Raw genomic sequence first — 15161 nt, 5'->3', positions numbered from 1 at the left:
CACACTCTTTTATCTCATGGCAATAGGGACTAAGGTACAATAATCATCCACCTCCTCCTCTCATCCTTCCACCATATCTAATAGTTCGCAAAATGATTTTGATGATGAGGAAGAGCAACATAAAACATTCATGATAAAAGAATTTGGAAAGAAGGATTTCAAAGAAATTAAAAAACTTATGGAGAAATTGGAGAAAAAGAAGGAGTATCTTGATAGGCAAGAGGACTTGATCATCCTTGTGAAGGAGGGAAACCTTGCTTTAGAGAAGTCTCTTGCTGAAGAAAAGGTGAAACTTGAAAATTTAACCATCAATTTATCTCTAGCTAATGATTCAAAAGAGAGGATATCAAAGGAGACCACTTTGATAAGTGAATCTTTAGCTTCCCTAAAGGCCACTCATAGTGAACTTCAAGAAAGCTTCTCATGCTTAACGACCAAGTACAAAGGTCTTGAAGTTAGCTACAATACCCTTTGAGAAAGCACCAAACCAATTCTAAAGCAACTCTTGACTCTAATGTCTCCACGAGTAAAGGGTGCTCAAGGTGTTATAAAATTGATGTGCAAGCTTGTATTACTAACTTGGCAAAGTTATAAAAGTTGATCAAAGCAAAGGATGCTCAACTTGAGAGATTAAACAAGTTAGTAAGAAATGGATATGAAGGTGATACCAAGCCCGAGTCTAAGGTTGCGTATAAGGAAGGGAGATGTTCCCACAAGAAGGATGGGCTTGGTCACTACAAGGGAGGCAAGGTAAATGACCGGAAGGTAGTGAAAGGTAAGGAATGTGTCATGTTCACCCAGGGATCAAATCTTGAGGATTTGATGAACATTGCACATGGTGTGACCACCATTCCCTTCTAAGCTAAGAAGAAAATTGAAGATCTCATCAAGGAAAAGATCACTAAGCATGAGCTATCACCAAACTACACTAAGGATTATATGGTGACAATGGACCATAATGGTAAAATAGTGGTCAAGTATGTTGGCGCTTACACTAAGAGGGCAATCCTTAGAAGTGTGTGGGTTCCAAAAGTGTATCCATCTAACCCTCAAGGACCCAAATCTTTTTGGATACCTAAATTCAAATCTTAACTTGTTTTGTAGGCCTACTCCTAGGGTGGCACAGCATGGTTGCTTGATAGTGAATGGTTAAATCATATGACTGGGGAGAAAGATTTGTTCACATCCCTAGAGCTTCATGATATATCTAAAGAAACTATTGTCTTTGGAGACAATAGCAAAGGAGATGTGATTGGTTTGGGTAAAATTACACTCTCAAATGATAATTCTATTTCAAATGTTTATTTGGTTGAAACTTTGGGGCCCAACTTGTTGTCGGTCTCGCAACTTTGTGAGATGGGCTACAATTATCTCTTTACTAATGAGGGTGTGACCGTCTTTAGAAAGGAGGACTCCTCTATTGCTTTTACGGGTCGTTTAAAGGGTAAAGTCTATCTTATTGATTTCTCCAAGGAGATAGTTGAGCCCAAGACTTGTTTAGTGGCAAAATCTGATTTGGATTGGCTTTCGCATCGCCGACTAGCCCATGTCGGGATGAGGAACTTGGCCAAACTTCAAAAGGGCAAGCACATCCTAAGACTAACAAATGTTATTTTTGAGAAGGATAGGTTGTGTAGCGCATGCCAAGCCGGAAAGCAAGTTGGAGCTCCACACCGTGCCAAGAACATCATGACTATATCAAGACCATTGAAGCTTCTACACATGGATTTGTTTGGACCCGCTGCCTACATTAGCATTGGCGGTAACAAATATGGTCTTGTCATTGTTGATGATTTTTCTCGTTTCACTTAGGTATTCTTTTTGCAAGATAAAAGTGAAGCTAAGGAATTATCAAGAAATTCATTAAAAGAGCTCAAAATGAATATGAGTTGAAAATCAAGAATATAAGAAGTGACAATGGTTCAGAATTTTGGAACACCAATATTGAAGAATTCCTTGATGAAGAAGGAATCAAACATGAATTCTCCGCACCATACTGTCGGAGGAAATCTCGAGCCAAGTGGCGGAATGTACCCGCCTAATCCTAATTTAGGGAGAGTTTGGGGGAGTCTTAGGAGCGCTTGATCAAAGGGCGGATGAACACGGGAAAGACACGAGGATTTAGAGTGGTTCGGGCCGCCGGAGCGTAATACCCTACGTCCACTTTTGAGTTGTATTGCTTGAGAGAGCTTGTAACTTCGTCGAGCCCCCCCCGGTTCTAATGGGTGCACTCTCCCTTTTATAGACTAAGGGGAGTACTTACACTGTGCGGAGCCCCGACAGGTGGGCCCGGCCAACAGGAGCCTGTGATATGAGTGATATGGAGATCTTCCTCTCCATCTCCTCTCTGTAGTCCTCTCTATCGGGAAGTTGATGTGCGTATCCACAGCCAGGATATGGTCCTGTGCCGCCTTACTGGCACAGTGCCTGCTGTCAGTGTTACGCACAGTGGAAGACGTGCTGTTACTGTTGGGCTAGAACCCTGTGACAGGCGAAGAAGCTGCGCTGACCCGCCGCGCCGTCGCCTCCGTGAAAGTGCATCTAGGCCTAATGACCTATTTTGGTGATTTATAACAACCTAAATGTATATCTAATGTTTCAATTGCGAATAATGAGCAGGGGTCAAAGAAATCAAAAAGGAGAAAAGAAGAAGAACCAATTCCGACGATTCGTTAAAATTGGAGGATGGTACCGGTTCAAGAAATGTGGTTCAAGCGAAGATAATTCTTTGTTTTATATTTTCTTGAATCTAGGTATACCGTACTATCAAGGTGGATGTGGAAAGTGTGTGGTAGAACACAAATAAACCAAATCCGGAACCCATGCCTTGAACAGAAAATTGCAAACCCGAGTGGTCCTGGCGGACAGTCCGCCAGGCCTGGCGGACAGTCCGCCAGGACACTAAAAACAGCCTAACGGCTAGTTTTTAGTGAGGCTCTATATATACCCCTTCGACCCCCAACGAAAAACAACCGGTCAAACTGCATAAGCTGAGCCTCAAGCACATTCTAAGCACTCCAAAGCTCCCCAAAGTGAAACCCTAGCTTCTCCACTCCAAATCCTTGGTCTAGGGTTGGGTTTGAGCAAGATCCAAGCAAGATTCAAGCTTCCCCCAAGAGATTCACCTCTCTTGGGCATCTCTTGGCACTCTCCATCGCTTTCCACATCTATTACTCTTGGAGCTTGGCTCCTAGACGGTTAGAGGTGCTCAAGAACAACCAACTCGTGGTGTGGTTGGATTGAGAAGTTTGTATTACCCTTGTTGCTAGTGAAAAGCTCAAGTTTGACCTTTGTGGTTGCTTGAGAGAGGAAAGGGTTGAGAGGAACCCGGTCCTTTGTGGACTCCTCAACGGGGACGTAGAATTCTTGAGTGGATTCGAAACTCGGGTGAAAAATCTTGTGTCTCTCGTGTTTGATTACTTCACTTCATCTCTTGCACATTTGTTATACTTGCTTTTTGTACCTCCGTGTAGTATTCTTGCCCGATCTACTTGTATACCTATCTTGTGCTAGATTACTTCCGCATTTAGTGTTCCTAACTTGTATTAGAGCATTTCTATTCAAATAGATTTTGTATACAAGTTTTAGTTTTCAATCGGTTACATTTCTTACCCGAGACGTCCCAGCGGACATTGGAAGTGCCCAGCGGACAGTCCCAGCGGACGGTCCGCCAGGCAGCCTCGGACTGAATTCTTGTGTGCAGGTTTTAAGCAACGATCGCCTATTCACCCCCCCTCTAGGCGTACTTTCAAGTGGTATCAGAGCGTGGTTCCTCAGATTTGAGTCTAACAACTCGAGGAGATCATGGCCGGAGAAGATTCACACAAGACTCTTGAGAAGAACAAGGGCAAAGAAGGTGAGATGCACAAGGAAGATGACAACGCCAAGTTCGATATATCCGATTGCTCCAAGAAGAGTGGAGATCACAAGAAAAAGAGTAAGAGCAAGAGTAAGAGTAAGAGAATAGTAATTGAGTCATCATCATTCTCAACATCAAGTAGTGATGAAGGGTCCATCTACATCAAGAGAAGAAAGAAGAAGAAATCGGTTACTTCTAACTACTCTCGCACTCCTTTCAACTATGATAACATGAGTTCCAATGACAATTTTCTTTCCGTTTCTCTTGGAAAACCCCCACACTTTGATGGAACTAACTACACTCAGTGGAGGACTAACATGAGATGGCACTTGTTTTCTCTTCACTCTAGTCTTTGGGAGATTGTTTGTGTAGGCATTGAGCAGCCGGATAGTGATGATGAAAGTTTTGGACCAACCATGCAACAATTGTTCCACCGCAATGCTCAAGCTGCAACCATCCTCCTTTCATCCTTGAGTAAAGAGGAATTTGATAAAGTGGATGGATTGCAAAGTGCAAAGGAGATATGGGATACTCTCAAAGTGGCCCATGAAGGCACCAAGACCATTCGGAAAGCAAGAATTGAGTTGATTGAAGGAGAACTTGGGAGGTTTGCCATGTTGGATGATGAAACCCCCCAAGAGATGTACACAAGGCTCAAGAAGATGATTAATCAAGTGAGGAATCTTGGAAGCAAGAAGTGGACTGACCATGAAGTGGTCAAGAGGATGATTAGGGCTTTTTCGGTAAGGAACATAACCTTATGTACCATGATAAGAGAAAGCCCTAACTACAAGAGGATGACACCGGAAGAAGTTCTTGGCAAGATCATCAACCATGAGATGATGGAAAGCGAGGCCAAATATGTCAAGAGCTTGTCCAAGGGAAGCTCAACCTCAAGAGGACAAGACATTGCCCTCAAGGCAAACAAGAAGGAAAAGAACAAGAAAGTTGTCCAAGAGTCCTCATCAAGTGACAATGAGAGCGATAGCTCAAGTCTTGATGATGATGACATGGCTCTTCTCATGAAAAACTTCAGCAAATTGATGAGAAATCGCAACTATAAGGGCAACAAGAGGCATGAGATCTCCAAAAGAAGGACAAAAAGAAATTGCTATAATTGTGGCAAAAGTGGGCACTTCATTGCAAATTGCCCATATGAGAAGAAAGAGGACAAGGAAGAGAAGAGGAAGGATAACAAGGAGAAGGAGTACTTCACCAAGGACAAGAAGTTCTTCAAGAAGAAACAAAGTGGTGAAGCACATCTTGGCAAGGAGTGGGACTCCGATGATGAGAGCTCCAGCTCGGATGAAGAAAAAGTGACCACACTCGCCTTTAACAAGACTTCTCTCTTCCCCAACCTCAAGGATGGGAAAAGCATCACTCACGCTTGTCTTATGGCAAGGGGAGGTAAAAGAAAGGTAAAAACCATCCCATGTTTTTCTCCTAAGTACACCACTAGTGATGATGAAAGTTCATTTAGTAGCTCTAGTGAAAATGATAATGATATTGATATGATTGCCATGCTCAAGAATCTAGATAAAAATGCCATTGCTAAGTTTAACGAACTCATAGAAGAGTTAAATGTGAAGAATGACCTCCTTGAGAAACAAGAGGACTTGCTCATTCTTGAAAAGAAGAGAAACCTTGAACTCAAGGAGCTCATAACTAAGAAAGAAGAAAAATGTAAGGCCTTGGACAAGGAACTTGCGGAAAGCAAGGAGACTAACACTAGTCTCAAGAGTGCAAATGTTGCACTTCAAGATGAACTTATTTGCTTAAACAAAAGCCTTGAACTGCAATTTGACACTCTCTTGTCCAATGCCTCAACATCTCAACATGATCCATCAATTAGCCTCTCTATAGCACAATCATGCATTAGATGCAAGGATATTGATGTTGATGCTTGTGCTACTAATGTAAAGTTGATTGAAAGCTTAAAAGTTAAGATCACATCCTTAGAAGGTGAGGCACAACAAAAGAAGAAGGAACTTGAGGAGGAAAAACTCAAATATGCAAGAGGTGCATACTTAAACTCAAGACGCTCCAACATCAAGGATGGTATTGGTTTTCAACATTTTGAAAAGCATAATGCAAGAGTCAAGATCAATGGGCATGAGTTCCCTAAGTTTGTGAAGGAAGAAGCAAGTGGGAGAGTGGCTCCCGGAACTGGGCACCCGAGAGTGCCTGGCGGACAGTCCGCCAGGCCCCAGCGGACAGTCCGCCAGGGACCCTCGGGTGGCAGATTTTCAGTCTTCCGCCCCACATCTTCCAATGCATCAATGCTTCCTACTAATCATTTCTATGACTTTAATTCATCTTATGTGATTATGAGAAACAAGTTTGGAAGAGTGTTTGCTAAATATGTTGGGCCACACCACAAGAGTCCAAAGACTTGTGTGTGGGTGCCCAAATCACTTGTGACTAATGTAAGAGGACCCAAGCAAGTTTGGGTACCTAAAAACCAAGTCTAAATCTGTTTTGCAGGGCTATGCCTCCGGTGGATCGAAGTGGATCATTGATAGTGGATGCACAAACCATATGACCGGAGAAAGAAGCATGTTCTCAACTTTTGAAGAAAATGACGATCCAACCGACTTAATCTCCTTTGGTGACAACAGCCAAGGAAGAGTATTGGGTGTCGGTAACATTGCTATATCTTCCGAACATTTCATTTCAAAAGTTTTTCTTGTTGAAACCTTGGACTATAACTTGCTATCCGTATCACAACTTTGTAAAATGGGCTACAATTGTATTTTTACTGATGAGGGTGTGACCGTCTCTAGAAGGAGTGATGGTTCAATTGCGTGTAAGGGTGTATTAATGGGAAAGCTTCATGTAGTGGATTTCACCAATGATAAAGCTCAACTTGATACATACTTAGTCCAACATGGGTTGGTTGTGGCACCGCCGCCTAGCCCATGTTGGTATGAAAAATCTTCACAAGCTTCTAAAAGGTGATCATGTCATTGGACTAACCAACGTTGTGTTTGAGAAAGATAGGCCTTGTGGAGCATGTCAAGCGGGAAAGCAAGTTGGGTCAAGCCATCCCACCAAGAACATCATGTCAACAAGTAGACCATTGGAACTACTTCATATGGACTTGTTTGGTCCTATTGCCTACATAAGCATCGGCGGTAACAAATATGGCTTAGTTATTGTTGATGATTATACACGTTTCACTTGGGTATTCTTTTTTCATGATAAAAGTGAAACTCAAGGGGTCCTCAAGAAATTCTTAAGGAGAGCTCAAAATGAGTTCAACTTAAGAATCAAGAAGATTAGAAGTGATAATGGGAGCGAGTTCAAGAACACTCAAGTAGATGACTTCTTGGATGAAGAAGGAATCAAGCATGAGTTCTCCGCTCCCTATGCACCTCAACAAAATGGGGTGGCAGAGAGGAAGAACCGAACGCTCATTGAGATGGCAAGGACAATGCTTGATGAGTACAAGACCTCCGACCGGTTTTGGGCGGAAGCGGTCAACACCGCTTGTCACGCCATCAACCGACTATATCTTCATCGCCTGCTAAAGAAAACTCCTTATGGGCTTCTCACCGGTAACAAACCTAATGTTTCATACTTTAGAGTCTTTGGGAGCAAATGTTACATTCTTAACAAGAAAGCTAAGAGTTCTAAGTTTGCTCCTAAAGCTATGGAAGGTTTTTTACTTGGTTATGATTCAAACTCACATGCATATCAAGTATTCAACAAAATCTCCGAATGTGTTGAAATCTCATGTGATGTGGTGTTTGATGAGACTAATGGCTCTCAAGGAGAGCAAGTTGATCTTGATGAATTAGATGATGAAGAAGCTCCAAGCGCAGCCGTAAGGAACATGTCAATTGGAGATGTACATCCTCAAGAATTAAGCAATGATCAAGATCAACAATCTTCAAACAAGGCATCTCCTCCAACTCAAGATAACGATCATCAAGAAGATGGCAATAATCAAGGGGGAGGTGTTGAACAAAATGAAGAAGAAAAGGATGACGAACAAGAGGAGTCAAGAAATCAAGTGCCACATCCTAGAGTGCATCAAAGTATTCAACGAGATCACCCCGTGGACAACATCCTTGGTGACATTGCAAAGGGAGTAACTACTCGTTCTCGAGTTGCTAATTTTTGTGAACATTACTCTTTTGTCTCTTCTTTTGAACCTCTTAAGCTGGAAGATGCTCTACAAGATGCGGATTGGGTAATGGCCATGCAAGAGGAACTCAACAACTTCAAAAGAAATGAAGTGTGGTCATTGGTGGAGCGACCCAAGCAAAATGTTGTTGGAACCAAATGGGTGTTCCGCAACAAACAAGATGAAAATGGTGTGGTGACAAGAAATAAAGCACGACTTGTGGCAAAAGGTTACTCTCAAGTTGAAGGTTTGGATTTTGATCAAACTTTTGCTCGCGTAGCTAGGCTTGAGTCAATTCGTATCCTTGTTGCCTATGCTACTCACCATAATTTTAAGCTCTATCAAATGGATGTCAAAAGTGCATTTTTGAATGGCCCAATCAAGGAAGAGGTATATGTAGAGCAACCACCGGGGTTTGAGGAAGAAGCGTATCCTAACCATGTTTACAAACTCCACAAGGCGCTCTATGGGCTTAAGCAAGCACCTAGAGCTTGGTATGAATGCCTTAGAGATTTTCTCATTGAAAATGGTTTTAAAATTGGTAAAGCCGACTCTACCTTATTCACTAGAAAAGTTGGTAATGATTTATTTATTTGCCAAATATATGTTGATGACATTATATTTGGTTCTATTAACAAAGCTTGTTGTGATGAGTTTAGTCAAACAATGATCAAGCGATTTGAGATGTCTATGATGGGAGAGTTGAACTTCTTCCTAGGATTTCAAGTCAAGCAACTCAAGGAAGGGACATTCCTATGTCAAACCAAGTACACACATGACATACTCAAGAAGTTTAACATGGAGCATGCAAAGCCAATCAAGACCCCCATGGGAACAAATGGACACCTTGATCTTGACATTGGAGGTAAATCCGTGGATCAAAAGGTATATCGATCCATGATTGGCTCACTGCTTTACCTTTGTGCATCTAGGCCCGATATTATGCTTAGTGTTTGTTTGTGTGCAAGATTTCAATCCAATTCTAAGGAATGCCATTTAAGAGCTGTTAAAAGAATCTTAAGATATTTAGTTCATACATCTTATCTAGGTCTTTGGTATCCAAAAGGTTCAAATTTCAAACTTGTTGGCTATTCCGATGCAGATTATGCCGGATGCAAAATTGATAGGAAAAGCACATCCGGGACTTGCCAATTCTTGGGTAGGTCTCTTGTATCGTGGGCATCTAAGAAACAAAATTCCGTTGCTCTTTCCACGGCCGAAGCGGAGTATGTTGCAGCCGCACATTGTTGTGCTCAACTTTTGTGGATGCGACAAACTCTAAAGGATTACGGTTACACCTTGAATCGTATTCCACTCCTATGTGACAATGAGAGTGCCATTAAAATTGCCGAAAATCCTTGTGAACACTCTAGAACCAAACACATAGATATTCGGCATCATTTCTTGAGAGATCACAATCTTAAAGGAGACATAGAAATCTCTTATGTGAGAACAAATGACCAAGTGGCCGATATATTCACCAAACCCTTAGATGAGAAAAGATTTTGTGAGTTAAGAAATGAGCTAAACATTATTGACTCTAGGAGTGTCGAATGAAATGTTGCACACCTGCTTGCCTAGTGGAGAATTTCCTTTTGAAACAAAATGATTTTTAAAATAATGTATGCCTTGTTTGTGAAAATGTTGGATTCTCTTGATCGTTTGGATCGAATTGGTTAACATGGTCATTTTTATATGATGTTCTCTTGAAAAACCATGTATTATATTCCAAATGTCCGACATCATATACATCAAATATACTCTCTAAGTTATTTGAATAATTGGATAGGGAGGAATGTTGCTGGCTGAAGGCTCCTGGCGGACAGTCCGCCAGGAGGCTTTAGGTCCAGTCAACCGAGCTGACCGATTTCTTGTATCTCTCGTGATTCTCTTGTGGGCCCATTGTCTCTTATCTGGGGTAAGGTGCTGAGTGGGAGCATTATGACGTAGGTGATGATGCGGATGATGAGTGATTGCTGCTCCTAGCTTCCGTTTGTCTTTTCTCTTTTTGGTGCTTGAAGACAAAGGGGGAGAAGATTGTATCCTAGCATGTGTTCTTAGAATCGTGGTGAGCTTGAGTGTCGTTAAAAACTTATTTGGATATTTGGATGTATATGAGACTATGTGTTTATTGCTTATCTCGTATTTGAACTAAGTTGGTTAGTCATAACTTATTTATGGATGATGCCATGCTATGATTGTGGACTTATTGCTTATTCCTGTTTATCTAATCTTGGTTACATCTCATCATGGTGCTATAATTTTATTTGGCATGCTCATTATGAAATGGAGTTCATGAATATCTTGTGGATGCATGAATTTAGGGGGAGCTCATCACATATATACATCCTCAAGCTCTTTTGAATTCATTGTTTTTATAGTTTCATTTTGGTTGTCATCAATCACCAAAAAGGGGGAGATTGAAAGTGCATCTAGGCCTAATGACCTATTTTGGTGATTTATAACAACCTAAATGTATATCTAATGTTTCAATTGAGAATAATGAGCAGGGGTCAAAGAAACCAAAAAGGAGAAAAGAAGAAGAACCAATTCCGACGATTCGTTAAAATTGGAGAACGGTACCGGTTCAAGAAATGTGGTTCAAGCGAAGATAATTCTTTGTTTTATATTTTCTTGAATCTAGGTATATCGTACTATCAAGAGGGATGTGGAAAGTGTGTGGTAGAACACAAATAAACCAAATCCGGAACCCATGCCTTGAACAGAAAATTGCAAACCCGAGGCTAGTTTTTAGTGAGGCTCTATATATACCCCTTCGACCCCCAACGAAAAACAACCGGTCAAACTGCATAAGCTGAGCCTCAAGCACATTCTAAGCACTCCAAAGCTCCCCAAAGTGAAACCCTAGCTTCTCCACTCCAAATCCTTGGTCTAGGGTTGGGTTTGAGCAAGATCCAAGCAAGATTCAAGCTTCCCCCAAGAGATTCACCTCTCTTGGGCATCTCTTGGCACTCTCCATCGCTTTCCACATCTATTACTCTTAGAACTTGGCTCCTAGACGGTTAGAGGTGCTCAAGAACAACCAACTCGTGGTGTGGTTGGATTGAGAAGTTTGTATTACCCTTGTTGCTAGTGAAAAGCTCAAGTTTGACCTTTGTGGTTGCTTGAGAGAGGAAAGGGTTGAGAGGAACCCGGTCCTTTGTGGACTCCTCAACGGGGACGTAGAATCCTTGAGTGGATTCGAACCTCGGGTGAAAAATCTTATGTCTCTCATGTTTGATTACTTCACTTCATCTCTTGCACATTTGTTATACTTGCTTTTTGTACCTCCGTGTAGTATTCTTGCCCGATCTACTTGTATACCTATCTTGTGCTAGATTGCTTCCGCATTTAGTGTTCCTAACTTGTATTAGAGCATTTCTATTCAAATAGATTTTGTATACAAGTTTTAGTTTTCAATCGGTTACATTTCTTACCCGAGACGTCCCAACGGACATTGGAAGTGCCCAGCGGACAGTCCCAGCGGACGGTCCGCCAGGCAGCCTCGGACTGAATTCTTGTGTGCAGGTTTTAAGCAACGATCGCCTATTCACCACCCCTCTAGGCGTACTTTCAAGTGGTATCAGAGCGTGGTTCCTCAAATTTGAGTCTAACAACTCGAGGAGATCATGGCCGGAGAAGATTCACACAAGACTCTTGAGAAGAACAAGGGCAAAGAAGGTGAGATGCACAAGGAAGATGAGGCGGGAGAAGATTCACACAAGACTCTGTGAGGCGGCAGCGACGCGCTAAGGGTCTGGACACCCTAGCGGGAGGTAACCCTGTCCGTATGTATCGACAGAGGCCCCTGGGCCCACCTCGGGTGAGGAACGAACCCGCAGGTGGGGCCATATCCCAGCGTTGAGCCGGGTGGGAGGTTTGCGCCCGTCGAGAAGGGGCAGGAAAGACCTTCCCCCTCAGCGGGATCCCATAGGGGCCCGTCCTCGGCCCACGCTCCGCGCGCCAGACGGTTCGGATTCTTGTCTTTACTCGAGCCCATCCCACGGCTCTAGCGGTTCGGATTCCGCCTTTTCTCCTCCACCTCCAGTGACCGCTCCTTTGACCGGCGAGCTAGGGCCCACCGATCATAGAGGGTGAGAGACGGGAACCTAGTGTAGGCAGCGCTTCGGCTTCTCCTCGGTCGTCGTGGAGTTCGAAAAGGTGAGCAACTTTGCTTAAAGGGAGACGCCGCAGAGATCGGCTACCCTTACGCTCTTGCCTTCTCCGGACGCTGCAGCGCCCCTTCGTCTCCATCCGCTCATTTGCGATCTACTTTCTTGCGCTCCGCATTTCTTCTCCTTCCTACTCCCTTGCAATCCATCCTCCGCAATCGCAACATCCATCACGATGTCTTCTCTTCGTCATCCCCGCCGTTTCCAGCGAGAGATCCAGCTCGACTCCGTGCGCTGCCTTCTGGGATGGACCACGCTGTGGCAGAACCAACCTGAATTATACCGGCTCAAGTACGTGAGTCCATTCCTGAGGGCTCCAACGTCCTTCAAACGGTATAATCCCTTGGCCTGTCGGGTAACGTCCCGATAAACCACCGAACACAGAATCAATAAGGTTACCTCACCCGAAGGTGAGTCCAGAGATACAGTCACCATCATATTATACATCACAGGGAATTACTTTATAAGAGTTTCTAAAAGTAGTAAGAAGTTTCAAATCTAGAGAAATAATTACAAACTGTTAAAGCTATGGTTTTTGGCAACGGAAAACATACGCGATGATTACAGCACGTCGTCAAGAAGGATGTCATGCTAAGACCGGGCATGACATCACTCGGTATCACCAATGTTGGTTGGGGACGGATCCCATTTCACGGACCAACCTTCCGGAAAAGCACAGGGCCAAGCCAAGGGAAGAGTAGGGTCTTCAAGACATTACCTGCAAAACATATAGCTAGCAAGGCTGAGGATACTAATACTCAGTAAGGCTTACCCGGGATTGGGTATACTTTAGCCCATAACTAGACTTATGAAGGCTTATAATGGTTCTGGGTTTAGTTTCAGCTGAAAAGCAACTAAGTGTAGATTCTTATTTTCAACTTTTAGCTTTCAGGTTCTAGTTGATTATCCATTCTAGATAAGCACCTATATCTACTCAAGCAAGGTAGAGCTCTTTATACCAACCATCAGCATTACTCATTATATAGTTGCTCTTGTTACTCTGTGTGATAAAGGGATCAAGCAGTCTCAATCTTCGTGAGAAGCGGACGATTCTGAATCGAATTTAACCTTGCAAGGTAAACCTAACTCACACGCTTGGAACATCCAACGATTGTTCCAAAGCAACCGTTTGCCTTTCATTCCGACTCGTGGACAGGTCCACCACAAGCGACTGTAGGACCATACGCACTTCCAAAGTGCAAGACGTACGTCTGTAGCGCGACTACAAAACCCGTACTCCTGGTTGCCCTTGCAACACGTATTCCCACACGTCGAACATAAGTAACCAGAAGAAGCAAGACGAGTGGTGGGAGGTATGTCCACTCCTCGGGCCGATTGGCTACTAGGCTTACCGCTTACCCAAAACTCACGGCATGTGTTTAGTACTTTCAAACGCTTAACCCCGATCGGCACACACCGCGACCTTATCAATTTCAACAACACAGACGGGGTATCACCTCAACCATGATACCTCACAAAACTCCCGTCCGTCATCCTTATAGTGATAACAGGAATGTAAACATTACAACTCCTATATCGCGCGAGTGACAGGAAATCACTCGACTTCTACCGGTCCTATTAGCATAGCAGCTAGCCGGACTCAAGTGTTACTATTCAATACATTGATTCCTAGGGAAATGCAACTAGGGTTTCAAGCAATTCCTAAGAACTTAATGCATAGAATACGTAAATAGATATAGATTGCGGTGTAAATAAAATAGTGGGTTATGTCCGGGGCTTGCCTTTACTAGTGGAACTGAAGTCAGAAATGTCAATATCTTCCGAACTTTGGTTCGGGGCTTCAGTTAATCTCTTGGTGATGTTCATTTGGTCTTCAGGAAAATCCTTTGTAGACTCCTAGGAGATCTTGTAGGTACTGTTTGCAGAAGTAGTCGTATCTACATGCAATGCAACATTACATTCAAGGTGTGCACATAAAACTATCTTACTTCACAATACAGTTGCAATCCAATACTCATTTAACATACCACTCATATAACAACCAGAAAGATCTGAACTAAACCTAGACAGAACTATAGGGGAACAACTAATTAGAATCGGCTACTTGTTGAGGGTTACAACAGAGCCGATTGGAAACAACGGAGGTTTAGCTGATTGATGTGCTTAGGTCGCACCTAATAGAGGCGTGTCTATTGTGTTAGCTTATTGATCTAGGATTGTGTACTTTTGGCCTGTGTAGCCGATTGAGAGGTGCATCGGTTTTCTAATTGATCGATGAAAGCATCGATTAATTTAGCAGAGGGATGATTCCTAAAGCAGTTGTGTCTTAACTGAGATGTGCTTAAGTGTTATCCTAGGTAACTAGGTGTAGTTCTATCGGCTCGACTACGTCAGCACAACCATTGAGTGACGTACAGCCGATTGGAGTGTGGTTGTAGGTATGTAACCGATAGATATAGATAGCCAATCTCTCAGTCGATAAATCGGCTGATAGAAGTGTGTGGATAAGGATAGGAAAACTAAGGATTGATCGGCTATATTTAACCGATATGGGAAAACGACTAGAATCGGCTTGGATCGACCGATAGCAAGAGTCCTAAGATTGTGTGTGCATCTCTGATACATTGACGATGTGCAGCCGATGTAGGACAGAACAGAAAAATTATATCGGCAGTAGCCGATATTAGAAGGGTAACAACCGGATTGGCTAGTCAGCCGATGGTAGAAGCATATCAAAAGAAATGCATCGGCTGACAGCTGTTACACAGAAACATCATAGACTCAAGGAAACGGATGCTTAGCAGCTGAGCTAATAGCCGATGCTGAAGCATAGCTGCCGAGATGTATTAGTTGAGCAGCAGATACACACAAACTAACAGGGATCCTTTTATGAAAAGGATCTTAAGGAAACGGCAATCAAGACAAGGTTAAAGTCTTGAAGGCAGGGATAAGAGCACTCATATGAAAGGATTAACTAAACATCACACATCTCTATTTAAGACATATATCCTATGATTACTTTTCAGCTATATCACATGCA

This window comes from Panicum hallii, chromosome 2 (assembly GCF_002211085.1).
Source record: "Panicum hallii strain FIL2 chromosome 2, PHallii_v3.1, whole genome shotgun sequence".
NCBI classification, from domain to species: domain Eukaryota; kingdom Viridiplantae; phylum Streptophyta; class Magnoliopsida; order Poales; family Poaceae; genus Panicum; species Panicum hallii.
Note: the sequence above shows the minus strand (reverse complement) of the source record.